Source organism: Myxocyprinus asiaticus, chromosome 50 (genome assembly GCF_019703515.2).
Source record: "Myxocyprinus asiaticus isolate MX2 ecotype Aquarium Trade chromosome 50, UBuf_Myxa_2, whole genome shotgun sequence".
In the NCBI taxonomy this organism is placed as follows: Eukaryota; Metazoa; Chordata; class Actinopteri; order Cypriniformes; family Catostomidae; genus Myxocyprinus; species Myxocyprinus asiaticus.
The window spans coordinates 6,793,611-6,812,880 of record NC_059393.1 but is presented as its reverse complement, the minus strand read 5'-3'; the positions used below and the strand labels follow the sequence as shown (position 1 = coordinate 6,812,880).

Here is a 19,270-nt window from a genome sequence, read left to right as displayed (position 1 = left end):
GCACATGAAGGAAAGGGAGGACCCCACCCCCCACCCTCCTGGACCTCCAAGGAATTCCCCTTGGGGATTTCCCTCTGGAACAGTTGCGTGACGTCACCTTCAGGCACACCTTTGATCAAGTGAAGGTGACTGATGGTCAGCGGCTTCAGCCTAACTTTGCGCTCATTTATGATTCTAAAGAGAGGTTGTATTGGGTGATGCAAGACACTCAGACAAAAGAAGATACAACCCAGTTGTTGATGCCTAAGAGCCGTCAGGAAATGCTATTCCAGGCGGCTCATCATAATCCCATGGGGGACATTTAGGGCAAGTCAAAACACTGAATCGTCTCATGGCCCTGTTCTATTATCCGGGCATTCATGGGGATGATCGCCGGTGGTGTGCGACATGCCACGAATGTTAGCTGGTGAATCCTCCGACCAACCCAAAAGCGCCATTGTGTCCTCTTCCGCTTATCGAGGTCCCCTTCGAAAGAATTGGGATGGACCTCAGCATGGGGCATCGCTTTATGTTAGTCCTGGTGGATCACACAACACGATACCCAGAAGCTGTGCCGCTATGCAACATGTCAACAAACAGTGTTATGGAGACACTCTTCCATATTATCTCTTGAGTTGGGATCACGAAAAAGATCCTAACTGACCAAGGCACTATGTTTATGTCATGTACACTTTGTGAACTGTACAAATGATTGGGAATTAAATTGATTTGCACCAGTGTTTACCATCCACAGAATGATGGCCTGGTAAGTTCATTCACGAGGATGCAAGGAATTGGGATAAATGGCATGAACCCCTATTGTTTGCAGTATGAGATGTCCTGCAAGCCTCCATGGGGTTTTCCCCTATTGAATTACTGTACAGCCACAGACCTCGCAGTGTCTTAGACATCTTGAGGGAAAATTGGGAGGAGGGACCTTCAGAGAGCAAAAATTTAATCCAGTACATTCTTGATTTAAGAGCAAAAATCCATACACTGGGACAAATAACACAGGAGAATTTGCTCCAGGCTCAAGAACGTCAATCCCAGCTGTACAATAAGGGTGCTCGGCTTCGTGAGTTGACAACGGGAGATAAAGTACTTGTATTATTACCCACATCGAGTTCTAAATTACTCGCAAAGTGGCAAGGACCCTTTGAGGTAACACGGCTGGTCAGGGATGTCGACTATGAGGTAATGCGAACGGATAAGGGCGGAGAAAGGTAGATATACCACCCTAATCTCCTGAAACCTTGGAGAGAGGCGGTCCCCATGTCATTGGTGATGGTAGTTCCAGAGAGGGAAGAGCTGGGGCTGGAGGTGAATAGTAAGACAACATATCAAATCACCCCGGTCCCATGTGGAGACCACCTCTCTCCGTCCCAAATCACAGAGGTGTCCAGGTTGCAAGCTGAATGTTCCGATGTGTTTTCACCTCTCCCTGGTCGTACAAATCTCATAGAACACCACATTGAGACAGTCGCCCCTATAGGTTACCCGAACATAAGAAACAAGTGGTACGGGAAGAAATCAAGGCCATGCTTGATATGAGGGTAGTCAAGGAATCCCACAGTGACTGGTCCAGCCCAGTGGTCCTGGTACCCAAGGCTGATGGGTCGGTTTGGTTCTGTGTGGATTTGAGAAAAGTCAACGAGGTCTAAATTCGATGCATATCCAGTTCCACGCATTGACGAACTGCTTGATCGGTTGGGTGCAGCTCGCTTTTATTTGACACTGGATTTGACAAAGGGATATTGGCAGATTCTCTTGACTCCCAAGTCCTGAAAGAAAACTGCATTTTCCACTCCTTTTGGCTTACACCAATATGTCACACTTCTTTTCAGTTTGTTTGGGGCCCAGCCACATTTCAGCGCCTCATGAACAGAATCCTCTGCCCACAATCTGCCTATGCCGCTGCCTATCTTGATGACATTATTATTTATAGTAATGATTTTCAGCGGCACATTCAAAATCTGAGTGCTGTCTTGAGATTGCTGAGACAGGCGGGACTCACAGCGAACCCTAAGAAGTGTGCAGTTGGATGGGCGGAAGTACGGTATCTGGGCTTCCCATGGGTCAATGGCAAGTGTGTCACCAAATTGATAAGACCGCAGCAATTGCGATCTGCCCAAGACCCAAACCAAAAAGGAGGTGAGACGGTTTCTGGGGCTGGCTGGCTATTATCAAAGGTTTGCGCCTAATTATTCGACCATCACCAGCCCGCTGACAGATCTCACTAAAAAGGGGGCACCAGACCCGGTCTAGTGGACGGAGCCTTGTCATTGGATAGGGGGTTGGGGGCCGTGCTATCTCAGAGGGTGGAGGGGGAGAAGCGCCCCATTCTGTACATAAGTCGCATGCTCTCGGTGAGGGAGATTAGGTACAGCACATTCTAGAAATAGTGTTTGGCGATCAAATAGGTGATCCTCACTCTCCGATACTATTTTCTGGGATGGGCCTTCACTCTCTGTTTGGACCATGCCCACTCCAGTGGCTTCACCGCATGAAGGATGCCAATGCACGGATTACCCATTGGTATCTAGCACTCCAGCCATTTAAGTTCGAGGTGGTCCACAGGCCTGGGGCGCAGATGGCTGTCGTGGACTTCCTCTCTCGGCATGGGGGGTGGTCAGGGGCAGGCCAGATGGCTCCCCGGTCTGAGTCGGGTGGTGGGGGTATGTGGAAGCGGGGGCGTGGCCGAGCGCCGGTTTGTGAATGGAGAGCGAGGCCGGGAGGAATGAATGGTAAGGACCGCACCTGTGCGTAATTTCTCTAACAGCGGCGTTGGGGAGATAAATGCGAGACAAGAAGCCAGAAATTGAGAGACAGACATGAGTGTGTGGTTACCTATGCTGAAAAGAAAATTGTGTGTTAATTTGAGTGATGAGAGTTTGAATAAAACTTACGTGGACTGTTATCCAGCTCCCGCTCCCTCCTTCCTACTTCAACAAGGGAGTGTGTTACATTTATTTATTTATTTATTTTACATGAAGTGCATTAAAATAGTTTAACACACACCTAGATGTGGATTATCCTTCTTATACCTTGGTCACTTGCCAGCTTTATTTGAAGCTTACATTGATCATTGGGGGGTGTTAGATTGTTAGATCAGACACCGAATTAAAGTAGTGTAATCAGATTATATTTAATTGGATGAATTAAAGGTGTCATGTCATGTTTTTGTTTTTTTACGTTTTCTTCCTTAAGGTCTACTTATTATGAAAGTTTTCTTCCACAAACTGGAAGAAATGTATGAATGTTATAATGTAGTATTACATTACCTTTTTCTACCCTTTGTTTTGCTGTCTTTCTGAAGCGCTCCTTGTAACTCATAGGACATGCCCACTGTTCTGACTGGCTAACATCTTTGCAGAGCGAATGCCCATTACACATGTGGAACTGTATATTTCCAAGAATGAAAAAATGAAAACACGCAAGTGGTTTTCAAACTCCACTAAAATCACTCACTCCAGAAAATCATTGATTGCTATATGTCCCAATAAATTTGAAGCACACAATCAAATTAGGATACAACAGTTGATACAACTGAATAACTGAAAACTGAACAAAGTCGGCACACTGTTGCTTACCCAATTCTTATATTAGCAGGCATAAAAGATTTGGTGATAAAATACAGGTGCATCTCAATAAATTAGAATGTCGTGGAAAAGTTCATTTATTTCAGTATTCAACTCAAATTGTGAAACTCGTGTATTAAATAAATTCAGTGCACACAGACTGAAGTAGTTTAAGTCTTTGGTTCTTTTAATTGTGATGATTTTGGCTCACATTTAACAAAAACCCACCAATTCACTATCTCAAAAAATTAGAATACATCATAAGTGAATTGTTGGCCTTCAGGAAAGTATGTTCATTTACTGTATATGTACTCAATACTTGGTAGGGGCTCCTTTTGCTTTAATTACTGCCTCAATTCGGCGTGGCATGGAGGTGATCAGTTTGTGGCACTGCTGAGGTGGTATGGAAGCCCAGGTTTCTTTGACAGTGGCCTTCAGCTCATCTGCATTTTTTGGTCTTTGTTTCTCAGTTTCCTCTTGACAATACCCCATAGATTCTCTATGGGGTTCAGGTCTGGTGAGTTTGCTGGCCAGTCAAGCACACCAACACCATGGTCATTTAACCAACTGTTGGTGCTTTTGGCAGTGTGGGCAGGTGCCAAATCCTGCTGGAAAATGAAATCAGCATCTTTAAAAAGCTGGTCAGCAGAAGGAAGCATGAAGTGCTCCAAATTTCTTGGTAAACGGGTGCAGTGACTTTGGTTTTCAAAAAACACAATGGACCAACACCAGCAGATGACATTGCACCCCAAATCATCACAGACTGTGGAAACTTAACACTGGACTTCAAGCAACTTGGGCTATGAGCTTCTCCACCCTTCCTCCAGACTCTAGGACCTTGGTTTCCAAATGAAATACAAAACTTGATCTCATCTGAAAAGAGGGCTTTGGAACACTGGGCAACAGTCCAGTTCTTCTTCTCCTTAGCCCAGGTAAGACGCCTCTGACGTTGTCTGTGGTTCAGGAGTGGCTTAACAAGAGGAATACGACAACTGTAGCCAAATTCCTTGACATGTCTGTGTGTGGTGGCTCTTGATGCCTTGACCTCAGCCTCAGTCCATTCCTTGTGAAGTTCACCCAAATTCTTGAATCGATTTTGCTTGACAATCATAAGGCTGCGGTTCTCTCGGTTGGTTGTGCATCTTTTTCTTCCACACTTTTTCCTTCCACTCAACTGTCTGTTAACATGCTTGGATACAGCACTCTGTGAACAGCCAGCTTCTTTGGCAATGAATGTTTGTGGCTTACCCTCCTTGTGAAGGGTGTCAATGACTGTCTTCTGGACAACTGTCAGATCAGCAGTCTTCCCCATGATTGTGTAGCCTAGTGAACCAAACTGAGAGACCATTTTGAAGGCTCAGGAAACCTTTGCAGGTGTTTTGAGCTGATTAGCTGATTGGCATGTCACCATATTCTAATTTTTTGAGATAGTGAATTGGTGGGTTTTTGTTAAATGTGAGCCAAAATCACCACAATTAAAAGAACCAAAGACTTAAACTACTTAAGTCTGTGTGCATTGAATTTATTTAATACACGAGTTTCACAATTTGAGTTGAATTACTGAAATAAATGAACTTTTCCACGACATTCTAATTTATTGAGATTCACCTGTAATGCTATGTAAAGCTAACAACAGTGTAAATAGTCCAGACAAACACAAGCTGTGAATGTGAAAGGTAATAAATCAGTATTTAACTGTAAAGAGAGCTATAACGAGTAACGAGTTATACGAGATGGTGGGCTCACGGGTTTCACCTTTCTCCCTCCACATTTATACACTTCCCATGTTGACAAATATGATATGTTCATTCAGGGGATTCCCTTGCGTGATTGAATAGCTGTTAAAAGGGCATCCATTGCTAATCTGGGGATGTAGCTCAGTGGTAGAGCGCATGCTTCGCGTGTATGAGGTCCCGGGTTCAATCCCCGGCATCTCCACTCATCTAGGGGCAGTGGTGGCTCAGCGGTTAAGGCTCTGGGTTACTGATCAGAAGGTCAGGGGTTCAAGCCCCAGCACTGCCAAGATGCCACTGTTGGGCCCTTGAGCAAGGCCCTTGACCCTATCTGCTCCAGGGGTGCCGTATCATGGCTGACCCTGCACTCTGACCCCAGCTTAGCTGGGATATGTGGGAAAAAAAAAAAAGAATTTCACTGTATATGTGCAAATGTGTGATAAATATAATTATAAAAAAAAAAAAATCTTATAAAATTATAATTATAACACGTGACAGTTGAGACAGCTGGCAGCCTTACTAGTGTAGACTTCACCAGGTCTTGAGAGGATTTTTTTAATTCTAAAACTTACAGTATGTTTTTTATAGTACAGTGACCTCATATTTGTCCAAATATTAAGGGAAATTTCATTCCTCATGACATGACCCATTAAAATAAAAAGCTGTACTAATAAACTGGAAAGAATATTTTTTTGGAGACTACACACTCAATAAACTTTCTGTGCATTTGAATGCAAAATCCAGAAATAATATTAGCCACAGATTGTTAAAGGGTTGGCACTCATGTGATATTTAACTTCTTATTCTTTGTAAAAGGGACACTTACAAGGTAAGGGAAAAGCATCCAAAATGCTTTGAAACTACAAACTTTGACCTCTGAGACATCAGTATTGTATTCATTAATGCTGCAATATAAAAAGGATATTGTGATATGGCCTTGCAAGATTACTAACCCCAAAAGGCTGGGTTTAAAATTGTCTGCATTAAACACTTCATTCTTTGTTTGTCTTTGTTTTGTAATGTGACGGTTAATCCCGCCTCTGATACTCATCAGATTTGCTACACTATATTCGCCTCCAGAGATGTCTCATCAAAGAGCACAGCAGAGTAGCAAGAGTAGGCACATTAAACAGTGATTAAATCTAACTGGAATATGTGCATTAAATGGTTGTAACAGTGCATTCCAGCCAATCAGAATAAAGTATTCTAATAGACCATAGTATAAAATAAATATTATTAATTTGATACAAAAAGGTGTCATATTATATTGCATCATATCGTAAATATGTTAGAGCACAAGTCCAGAAAATGTGTCAGTTATAATAAATATAATTATTTCGATACCAAACAGTATCATATTACATTGTATAATATCGTAAAGATGTAAGCTTAGCAACATGCTTACGTCAAAGTCTTTTGAAATTGTTTTGTGTCAAGTCTCCCATATCTGTCTGTCTGTCTATCTGTCAAGTAAGGGTTAATCCATGGTTAGGTGTGCAGTAAAATACTTTAATGCACTATGTTGAGGCGAAGAATCACCCTACGCAAAACAGGGTGTTTGCCTCCGCGAAGTGCATTAAAATCACTTAACTAGCCATGGATTATCCCGCTTATACTATGGTCACTTGCCAGCATTGATTAGTTACAGCTGTCATTGATTTTTACAGTGCAAATTTTGACTGGAAGATTAACAATAATGGTTAACTTTATCTACAGGTTGTAAGATCTAGAGTTCTGCCCATTCTAAATCAGACAGAGATAAAGCAGTGCGATGATATCACAGTTTTTTGGAGACCAAACACTCTTTAAACACTGTGAATTTAAATACTCAATCCAGAAATAATAATAGGCACATAATTTAGAAGTGTTGGCACTCTTCAGAATATGTAATATTTGTAATTCCTATTCCTTGTCATTTTCACATAAATGAGGAAAAAATGACGTTGCTGATGTAACAGTTGTAAAAGTCGCACTTACTGTACAAGGAGAAAACCATCCAAAACACTTAATACCCGTAGACTTTGACCTCTGAGACATCCATATGGTATCCATTAAGGCTGCACGACTGATTAAATTAAGAATGAAATTGCGATGTGCCCTTGCTCGATTTCAAAACAACAAAATGCTGCGTGTTGTAAAACAGTCTCCTTCAGAACTTCAGTAAGCGATGTGTGATTGTGTGGCACCCTCTAGTGTCTATAGATGCACATGTTGAGCAGACAGTGCAGCTATTTTAGATGAAGTTATATAAATCATCTTGCCTCATCTTGACGGACAGCGAAAGGTGCGTTTGATGGGTCCCAGTTACCTTCTCTCCCCCTCCGTGAAAAAAAGAAAAAGAAGCTGTACTTTAATTACAAGCGCTTTGGGTAAGTAATAAGGGGCTGATGAACACCTTTGTCTTTTCTGTGTTTCCTGTAGTGCTTTGGAGTTTATTTAAAGACCGCACTACATGACTTGATTATGTTGTTTTGTGATGTGATGGTTAATCCCCAGCTCTGAGGCTATATTCACTTCCAGAGGTCATTGGAACAGAGACATAAAACTCTCTAAATGTCTCATTACGGAGGACAGCAGAACGATTTTAACACACACATTCCATCCAATCAGAATCGAGTATTCGAACAGACCATGGTATAAGAGCACTATATTTGTAGTGTACTTTGTATAGTGTTCCAAATCAGGCACTTATGAGGTTCCATTTCAGTTAGGATGCTGCCTTAGAATGTATTCAGACTGCATGAGATGTTGAAAAAAGATGCTGATGTGTGTGTGTGTGTGTGTGTGTGTGTGTGTGGGTGGGTTTGGGTGGTTTACGAGGACATTTTTTTAGGTTACAAACTGGTAATTACAAGGGTATTATGCTATAAATGTGGTTTATGAGGACATTTCTAGTGTCCTCATAATTCAGATCGCTTTAGTTTTTTTGAAAATTAAAAAATGCAGTACGTTTTTTATGAGGGTTAGGTTTAGGGGTAAGGTTAGGGGATAGAATCTGTAGTTTGTACAGTATAAAAATCATTATGTCTATGGAGAGTCCTCATGAGGATAGCCGCACCAACATGTGTGTGTGTGTGTGTGTGTGTGTGTGTGTGTGTGTGTGTGTACTGTATAAACATAATAATCAGTTATGAAACAGCATTTTTGCAGATGCTTTTGCAGAGCAACTCTCTGACACAAACAAGTTCAAAGAAATGATTGAGTAGAAACTGCTCTCGAGTATCACTGTTGTCAGCTGAATGATGTGTATGATGCGGTTTTACTTCTGCTTAAAAATAAACCCAAACTAAAAAAATGCAATCTTTCTGAGCAGTTTTGTTTAGCAGATGTGGCAGTTTTTTAGCTGAAAATAATAATGAATAAACAATGAATGTTATTTCTGCCTAAAACTCATCAAACCTGTGCCTCATTTCTCAGGTTTTCTATCTTTTTAGTTAAACAAGGCTTGAGTGTCACTGACAAACTAGTGTCCAACTCTTACGTTATTTAAAAAAAAAAAAAAATTATATATATATATATATAATTTTTATTTTTATTTTTATTTGTATTTTTTTTTATATTTAATTAACCTCCTTTGTTTCTTTGAATATGATACCTTCATAAAACATACAAAAATCTTCCAATTTTTTGTCACATCTTGCTGAGATCTTTTCATCTGTATTTTGGGGTTTTCAGATGTTGACTGAACCTGATAATGTGACAACAGTCAGACTCATCTTGCGTCAACCCTCCCTAGAATGGCTCCATTTCAAAATTGAGGAAATTAACATTTATCTATATGTGAAAGAGGTAAGTGTGTTTTTTCTTTCTTTTTTTTTTTCTTTTTTTTCTTTTTTTTTCTTGAAATAAGAAATTAATTGCAAAAATTATGTCTTTTAATAATTTGAGGTCACAGTTTGTATGTACTTGGAACCAAATCTATTCAACATATTATAAATATAAAATACTCTACAGAGATTTGCCCTTTGAAAACCTGGAGCAAAAACTATAGGCAGATATCCCTCATCAACTAAATAAAAATAGTATTATTATTATTATTATTATTATTATCTTTGTTTCTTGGTTTGTTTTAATTTATTTTTGGTGTGTTTAGCTTTGTTTTTGTCCTGTTTTTGTTAAGTCTTGTGTTTTTACTTTGTTTTATGTATTAATTTTTATTTATTTATTTGCCTTCTTTTTGTTTGTTTGTTTTGTTTTATTAATGTTTTGTTTTACTTTGATTTGGCATTGTTTTACTTTACATTCTTTGTTTTGCTTTGTTTTTGATTTGGTTTGCTTTTTTTTTTTTTTTTTTTTTTTTTTGGCCTTTTATTGTTTGTTTTGTTTTGTGCTGTGTCTTTGTTTTGTTTTGTTGTTGTTGTTTTTTTCTTTTTTTTCCTTTCTTTTTTGCTGAGTTTTTATTAATTTATGTATTTTGTCTGCTTTTGTCAACCTGTTTTTATTTTTGGTTTGGCTTTGTTTGTTTGCTTTGTTTTATTTTATTTTATTTTATTTTATTTTATTTTTATTTTTATTTCTTTTATCATTTGGTTTGATTTATTTATTTATTTATTTATTTTATTTATTATTTTTTTTGAACCAGTGTTTTAGTTTTCATCTCTTATGTTGCCATTTGCTGATTCTTGAGTTTAGGGATAAAAACATGTTTTAAATCTTATTTTCTTTATTTTTAATACTAAATTAATTTGACATTGAATATATTTGTAGACAACAAATATATTTTTTTCTGGAAACTGACATTTATTCACTTCATAACTTCTTACTGTCATTTGCGTCAACTCTGTCAGACACACTAAAAAGCAACAAGAGTGTAAAGTCTTTATTTAATTTTAAAGGAGGTAAGTGATAAAATACACTATATTGCCAAAAGTATTCGCTCATCTGCCTTTAGATGCATATGAACTTAAGTGACATCCCATTCTTAATCCATAGGGTTTAATATGACGTCGGCCCACCCTTTGCAGCTATAACAGCTTCAACTCTTCTGGGAAGGCTTTCCACAAGGTTTAGGAGTGTGTTTATGGGAATTTTTGACCATTCTTCCAGAAGCGCATTTGTGAGGTCAGACACTGATGTTGGACGAGAAGGCCTGGCTCGCAGTCTTCGCTCTAATTCATCCCAAAGGTGCTCTATCGGGTTGAGGTCAGGACTCTGTGCAAGCCAGTCAAGTTCTTCCACACCAAACTCGCTCATCCGTGTCTTTATGGACCTTGCTTTGTGCACTGGTGCGCAGTCATGTTGGAACAGGAAGGGGCCATCCCCAAACTGTTCCCACAAAGTTGGGAGCATGGAATTGTCCAAAATCTCTTGGTATGCTGAAGCATTCAGAGTTCTTTTCACTGGAACTAAGGGGCCAAGCCCAGCTCCTGAAAAACAACCCCACACCATAATCCCCCCTCCACCAAGCTTCACAGTTGGCACAATGCAGTCAGACAAGTACCGTTCTCCTGGCAACCGCCAAACCCAGACTCGTCCATCAGATTGCCAGATGGAGAAGCGTGATTCGTCACTCCAGAGAACGCGTCTCCACTGCTCTAGAGTCCAGTGGCGGCGTGCTTTACACCACTGCATCCGACGCTTTGCATTGCACTTGGTGATGTATGGCTTGGATGCAGCTGCTCGGCCATGGAAACCCATTCCATGAAGCTCTCTACGCACTGTTCTTGAGCTAATCTGAAGGCCACATGAACTTTGGAGGTCTGTAGCGATTGACTCTGCAGAAAGTTGGCGACCTCTGCGCACTATGCGCCTCAGCATCCGCTGACCCCGCTCTGTCATTTTACTTCGTGGCTAAGTTGCTGTCATTCCCAATCGCTTCCACATGTGTTATAATACCACTGACAGTTGACTGTGGAATATTTAGTAGCGAGGAAATTTCACGACTGAACTTGTTGCACAGGTGGCATCCTATCACAGTACCACGCTGGAATTCACTGAGCTCCTGAGAGTGGCCCATTCTTTCACAAATGTTTGTAGAAGCAGTCTGCATGCCTAGGTGCTTCATTTTATACACCTGTGGCCATGGAAGTGATTGGAACACCTGAATTCAATTATTTGGATGGGTGAGCGAATACTTTTGGCAATATAGTGTACATTATATGCATTTTTTTGAAAAAAAAAAAAATGTCCATCTTAATCATGTGTTGTACTCTGGAGCCATCTTGTTTTTTTCCTCAGTTAAAGCTGCCTCTATAACCTTAACTATAATGCCAAGATTATTTTAAAATTCTCAACAGAAATTATCACAATGGAATGATGATATTAACATGTTGACGCTGTGAACGCAGATACTTAAACATTGTTTGTTTAAAATATGAAAAAAAAAAAAAAAAATATATATATATATATATATATATATATATATATATATATATATACAATTTACCAGACCACGTGTCCTACTGTTGCATCCACCATGAGCAGGAAGTGGGAAAGGGGTCCTCAGAGTTTTAGCTGACCATGACATTTTCTGATTTATTCAGGATTATAAAAAAAGAGTTGATGCAAAGTGAGGACACAACTTTAATGTTTTTTATACTTTTGAGTTTTTTTAATGTAAAAATATAATTTAAAGTTTACTTTATGTATTGTTTGGTATCTTACGGATTCCTACTTTTCATTTGATATTTATATTTATGAATTGTTGCATTTTTAAACACTTTGATTGGCAGTTTAACATTGTGACCTCTTGCTGAGGACAGGTTAAATAACGTGCTTCCAAGTATAGAGCATGCATTTAAAAAAATTAGAATTATTTAAAAATGTAAGTAATGAATGCCCTTAATATACACATTTCCTTTAGATTTAAATTTTTCAAATTTTATTATTATGAATTTCTTGATTTTTAACATAAAGATGACTTTTGTATGTTCGACATGGTTTGTCTCTTATCTCAAGGATCAGTGCATTACTAATTCATTTTCACATAATTATTGATACGATTCCAGACCAAAACAGTTACAGAGTTCAACTACATTTGTTGTATTTTTTGTCTTTCCAGAACACTGAACGGGACATTCCCGCCTGGTTATCCACGCTCACACCTGTAGAGGCTCCTCTTGATTTGAATGTGGGTATTTTGTGTCATATAATTTGTTGTATAAATGTTTAATAGTCATTGTCTAATGAATATTAACAATAACCTGTTGTTTAACAGCATGCACAATGCTCTCTTTAAAGATTGCTAATACCATTTAATTTAACAACACAAGCTTCCTGTAGTTTCTATCCATTTATGCAGCTCTGAGGTGTTTTTTTAAAGCTGTAGCCTGAAAAACAGACTGAAAGGATAATTATGGAAATGCATGGAACTCGTGGGTTGTCATTTTTTCAATCAATGAACATTGTTACCATGTCCCATTGCTCATTTATCTGTCATTTGAATTAGAAAATGTAAGACGCTTGTTTGATGGTTTCAAAGTGTCTCTATAGCTCATGTCTTCATCCATCCATCCATCTTCTATCGCCGCTTGTCCTATGCAGGGTCACAGGTAGTGGTGGAGCCTATCCCAGTTGTCTCGGGCAGGTGGCCAGTTCATGTCTTGATGAATGATCCTTTTCTCTCTGTATATACAGTACTGTCCAAAAGTCTTAGGCACATAAGATGTTTCACAAAAGCATTTGTCTTAAGATGGTTATTTATATCTTCAGCTTTAATGTGTCATTAGGAAATAAAAATGTTAGACTCCCAAACATTCCTTTGGTAAATAGAAAAGATTAGAATAGAAGAACAGGGAGCCCTGCAACAGATGACATGGCCCCTTCAAAGCCCCCCACTGAACATTGGGTTAGTCTGAGTTTACATAAAGAGACAGAAGCAATTGAGACATCCTAAATAGATAGAAGAACTTTGGTGAAATCTTCAAGAAGCTTGGAACATCCTATCTCCCAACAACCAAGAAAAACTGTGTCCAGGTGTACCTAGGAGAATTGGGGCTGTTTTAAGGGCAAAGGTGGTCACACCGAATATTGATTTAGATTTTTAATGTTTACTGGACTTTGTATGACATTAAGTGATAAATGAAAACTATTTATGTCATTATTTTTGAAGACAGCCACACTATGCAACATTTTTCACAAGTGCCTAAAACTTTTGCACAGTACTGAATATACACTGGCGGCCAAAAGTTTGGGATAATGTTCAGATATTGCTGTTTTGGAAGGAAATTGGTACTTTAATTAACCAAAGTGGCATTCAGCTGATCACAAAGTATAGTCAGGACATTACTGATGTAAATAACAGCACCATCATTATTTGAAAAAAGTCAATTTTGATCAAATCTAGACAGACCCCATTTCCAGCAGCCATCAATCTAACACCTTATCCTTAAGTAATCATGCTAAATTGCTAATTTGGTGCTAGAAAATCACTTGCCATTATATCAAACACACTTGAAAGCTATTTGGTTCGTTAAATGAAGCTTAACATTGTCTTTGTTTTTGAGTTGCCACAATATGCAATAGACTGGCATGCCTTAAGGTCAATATTAGGTCAAACATGGCAAAAAAGAAACCGCTTTCTCTAGAAACTCGTCAGTCAATCATTGTTTTGAGGATTGAAGGCTATACAATGCTTGAAATTGCCAAAAAATAAATAAATGAAGATTTCATTCAAAGGTGTACACTACAGTCTTCAAAGATAAAGGACAACTGGCTCTAACAAGGACAGAAAGAGATGTGGAAGGCCAGATGTACAACTAAACAAGAGGATAAGTACATCAGAGCCTCTAGTTTGAGAAATAGACGCCTCACATGTCCTCAGCTGACAGCTTCATTGAATTCTACCTGCTCAACACCAGTTTCATGTACAACAGTAAAGAGAAGACTCAGGGGTGCAGGCCTTATGGGAAGAATTGCAAAGAAAAAGCCACTTTTGAAACAGAAAAACAAAAAGAAAAGGTTAGAGTGGGCAAAGAAACACAGACATTGGACAACAGATTGGAAAAGAGTGTTATGGATCTTAACCACATTGAGCTTTTGTGGGATCAGCTAGACTGTAAGGTGTGTGAGAAGTGCCCAACAAGACAGTCACATCTATGGCAAGTGTTAAAGGAAATGTGGGGTGAAATGTCACCTGAGTATCTGGACAAACTGACAGCTGGAATGCCAAAGATCTGCAAAGCTGTCATTGCTGCACGCGGAGGATTTTTTGATGAGACCTCTTTGAAGTAATTTAAGAAGTTTTTAACATTTTGTTCAAATTGTAATAGTAATTTTTCACATTATTAATATCCTGACTATACATTGTGATCAGTTGAATGCCACTTTGGTGAATAAAAGTACCAATTTCTTTCCATAAGAGCAAAATGTGTACATTATTCCAAACTTTTGGCTGCCAGTGTGTATACAGGTGCATCTCAATAAATTAGAATGTCGTGGAAAAGTTCATTTATTTCAGTAATTCAACTCAAATTGTGAAACTCGTGTATTAGATAAATTCAATGCACACAGACTAAAGTAGTTTAAGTCTTTGGTTCTTTTAATTGTGATAATTTTGGCTCACATTTAACAAAAACCCACCAATTCACAATCTCAAAAAATTAGAATACATCACAAGACCAATAAAAAAAAACATTTTTAGTGAATTGTTGGCCTTCTGGAAAGTATGTTCATTTACTGTATATGTACTCAGTACTTGGTAGGGGCTCTTTTTGCTTTAATTACTGCCTCAATTCAGTGTGGCATGGAGGTGATCAGTTTGTGGCACTGCTGAGGTGGTATGGAAGCCCAGGTTTCTTTGACAGTGGCCTTCAGCTCATCTGCATTTTTTGGTCTCTGGTTTCTCATTTTCCTCTTGACAATACCCCATAGATTCTCTATGGGGTTCAGGTCTGGTGAGTTTGCTGGCCAGTCAAGCACACCAACACCATGGTCATTTAACCAACTTTTGGTGCTTTTGGCAGTGTGGGCAGGTGCCAAATCCTGCTGGAAAATGAAATCAGCATCTTTAAAAAGCTGGTCAGCAGAAGGAAGCATGAAGTGCTCCAAAATGTCTTGGTAAACGGGTGCAGTGACTTTGGTTTTCAAAAAACACAATGGACCAACACCAGCAAATGACATTGCACCCCAAATCATCACAGACTGTGGAAACTTAACACTGGACTTCAAGCAACTTGGGCTATGAGCTTCTCCACCCTTCCTCCAGACTCTAGGACCTTGGTTTCCAAATGAAATACAAAACTTGATCTCATCTGAAAAGAGGACTTTGGACCACTGGGCAACAGTCCAGTTCTTCTTCTCCTTAGCCCAAGTAAGACACCTCTGATGTTGTCTGTGGTTCAGGAGTGGCTTAACAAGAGGAATACGACAACTGTAGCCAAATTCCTTGACACGTCTGTGTGTGGTGGCTCTTGATGCCTTGACCCCAGCCTCAGTCCATTCCTTGTGAAGTTCACCCAAATTCTTGAATCGATTTTGCTGGACAATCATAAGGCTGCGGTTCTCTTGGCTGGTTGTGCATCTTTTTCTTCCACACTTTTTCCTTCCACTCAACTTTCTGTTAACATGCTTGGATACAGCACTCTGTGAACAGCCAGCTTCTTTGGCAATGAATGTTTGTGGCTTACCCTCCTTGTGAAGGTGTCAATGATTGTCTTCTGGACAACTGTCAGATCAGCAGTCTTCCCCATGATTGTGTAGCCTAGTGAACCAAACTGAGAGACCATTTTGAAGGCTCAGGAAACCTTTGCAGTTGTTTTGAGTTGATTAGCTGATTGGCATGTCACCATATTCTAATTTTTTGAGATAGTGAATTGGTGGGTTTTTGTTAAATGTGAGCCAAAATCATCACAATTAAAAGAACCAAAGACTTAAACTAGTTCAGTCTGTGTGCATTGAATTTATTTAATACACGAGTTTCACAATTTGAGTTGAATTACTGAAATAAATGAACTTTTCCATGACATTCTAATTTATTGAGATGCACCTGTATATATATGTGTGTGTGTGTGTGTGATTGGTATGTAAATCATATGGTCTCTACTGCCATTTACTGGTCAAAACTGTATCTGCACCAACTTTTTCCCAGTTTACAGTTCAGTGTTATGATTTAATGTGCTGTATTAAAGGAACAGTTCATCCAAAAAATTCTGTCAATTTACTCACCGTCATGCCATATTTTCTTTCTCATAAGTTTCTTTCTTTTGTGGAAAATGTGAAGACTGTTTTCCATGCTCTTTTCCAATGTATTACATGTAATACGGCTGAAGCTTCAAAAAGGATGTAAAAGTATTATATAAGTAGTCCATCCGACTCATGAGTGATAGCTTTGTGTGAGAAACAGGCCAAAGTTTAAGTAATTATTCACGCAAAATGTTGTTGTGTGCCAATTTATTATTATTTATTTATTTATTTACTATTTTTAAGCTTTAGCTATAATAAATAGATCAATACTGTAGTTAATGTCTTTCTTGTTTGTGTGTGTGTGTGTTGGTCATCAGGGGCTTCCAGACCCTCAGACAGTTTCCTCCAGTATTCAGCAGATGTGGGCACTCACTGAGATCATGCAGGCGAGTCAGACTGCAGCTTCCATCGGACGCTTCAACGTGAGTTACACTTCATATGGCCTGTGCCGTCATTATTCTTCTTTTGTACTGAATCAACATGCGCTGTTTCTGTTCTTTTTTTAGGTGGAAGGCTCGTATGATGTTAAATTGCTGTCTTACACATAACAGGGGACCACTGAAAGTTTTAACTTAATTCTTCAAGTTCATTGTCTGTTTGTTTAAAATTAATTTTGGTGATGCTAACCACTTGCACTTTTGTTTTCATCCATAATTGTTTCCTGTTTATATACTGTAAGTATTATCTAATGCTACTTTATTTAACTTAATTAGCATTTAATTTAAGGTTCCAGAGTGTTTCGGCTTAATTTAAATAACACTGTAATGTAAATTGCAATTACACTGCATCCTTGACTCCATTAACCAGATAATCTGCTTTTATAATCCTTTCAGCACAATATTAAATAGACTATGCAATGGTCTGAAATGTATTTATGGTTATGTGAAATGAATTTACCTCTATCTTTAAGGTTCTCACTGTCATGGAAAACTTGAAAACACTATATATGAAATACGTGATTTTCCTAGAAACATTATGCAAATTTATATCGTTGATATACTGTATGTATGTATATATATATATATATATATATATATATATATATATATATATATATATATATACTGTTTGTATGTATGTTATGCTACAGTCACAAAACTAAAATAGTTTAATATCTAGGTATTGTTTTTTGTTTTTATATCTGTACATTAAAATCTGTACATTAACAAGTATCATCAATATAGTCTCCCTTATCATGTGAGGTCAGCTTTTTCAATAGCCATTTTTAAATCCTCTTTGAAAATGTATTTATATTCTTTAGCATTTGAATAAGACTTTTCAATAGGTTAAATTAGGTAAATACTTGCAGTTTTTAATTGTATCTATCTATTTATTTATTATTATTATTATTATTTCTTTATGTATATAATTCTGTCATTTTATATTTATTTGATTGATTTGTAAAGCACTTTGGGTCAACTTCTGTTGTTTTTAAAGTCTATGAATAAAGGTTGAGCTGACTTGACTGTCATTGTTTAAATGTATTCATGGTAATTCATTAGTCAATTTTTTAAAAATTCAAACTGGAAAAGTCGTGGAAATCCATTGGTCAAAAGGTATGGGAACCCTGTATTTTAAAAGTTATGTTAATATGAAAATATTTTTTATAGATGTATTTATTTGTGTTTGTCTTTTCTTTTTTTCTTCTTCAGTAAAAGTCATATTCCATTCATAAGCTTGTGTTCGATTCATGATTTCAGACTTTTTCTTTTCAACACTTTTTTAATTTACACTAACATTTTACAATAAGGTTGTATTTGTTATCATTAGTTAACTACATTATTTAATATAAACTAGCAATGGACAATATGTTTACAGCCATTATTTATCTTGGTTAATATTAATTTTGACATATACAAATGCATTTTTAAAATCAAAATTTGTATATTGAAATTTGTTAACACTAGTTAATGCATTACATACTGTATTAACATGAACTTATAATGAAAAATTGTACATTTATAAATTAACAAAGATTAAAAAATGGTTTATATGACAGTTCATGACACCTACAGTAATGCATTTACTATGTTAACAAATAGAACCTTATTGTAAAGTGTAACTGACCTTTCTATTAAAATTACTGCATTTATTTTGTGTTTGCAAACATGTAATTCACTGACGGAAATTACAATAATGTATGATTACATTAGGCATCAGTTTATAAAGATTTATTCTCATATTTTTCAACACAGAATGAGCTAAATAATCATGTCTATGGATTATCGACCAAATACTAAATGCACTAGCAGCAGATAATCTTCATGGTAAAGTTTCAAATCTAATATCTCTTGCCAGACTTCACTCTCTCTTGAGATCTCTATCTATTTTTAAATGTTAACGAAATGCATCTCACTCTGTGTTAATTAAAACTCAATGGACATGTTCATGGTTGCCAGGCAGTAATCAAGAGCAGTGCTGTTTCCTAATGCTAATCAGTGGAAATCAATGGTCGGCATCTAAGAGGACCTTCCATCTGTCTCAGCTGGCATGTTGCATTCATCACAGGGGCAGACAATCTATGCAACATTAGCCTGCAAATGGGGCCCCTGAGATTCCGTCCCACCAATGTCAGACAAGAAGATGAACTTCCTTTTTCATTGCTAATATTCAGAAGTTAAACTAACTTAAAGGTAAATGAACAGCATTATATGGGCAGAGGCCAGACTTTTGATTCTCATCAGTTTTATCTATAAAGGTGCTTTTAAAAAAAGTTTTCAAAATATGTTTTGAAAAAAATTACAAATAAAATGAGAACTCTTAAGGCCATGTCCACACTAATGTGCGACAACGGGGCTTAAGCCCCCCCCCAAATGAAACTGTGAATTTGTTTGTTTTTCTCGTTGCAAAATAAATGAA

The 19,270-nt window shown here is 37.8% G+C and overlaps 1 non-coding gene and 1 pseudogene across 1 annotated transcript; both read left to right on the top strand.

Moving 5' to 3' along the window:
- The window catches only part of LOC127438735 (nicolin-1-like), a 31,091-nt pseudogene extending 13,745 nt beyond the window's left edge, over positions 1-17,346 (top strand).
- trnaa-cgc (transfer RNA alanine (anticodon CGC)) lies at positions 5,424-5,495 on the top strand. The gene has a single exon. It is a non-coding gene; the product is annotated as a tRNA-Ala (tRNA).
- Positions 17,347-19,270: the final 1,924 nt, after the last annotated feature.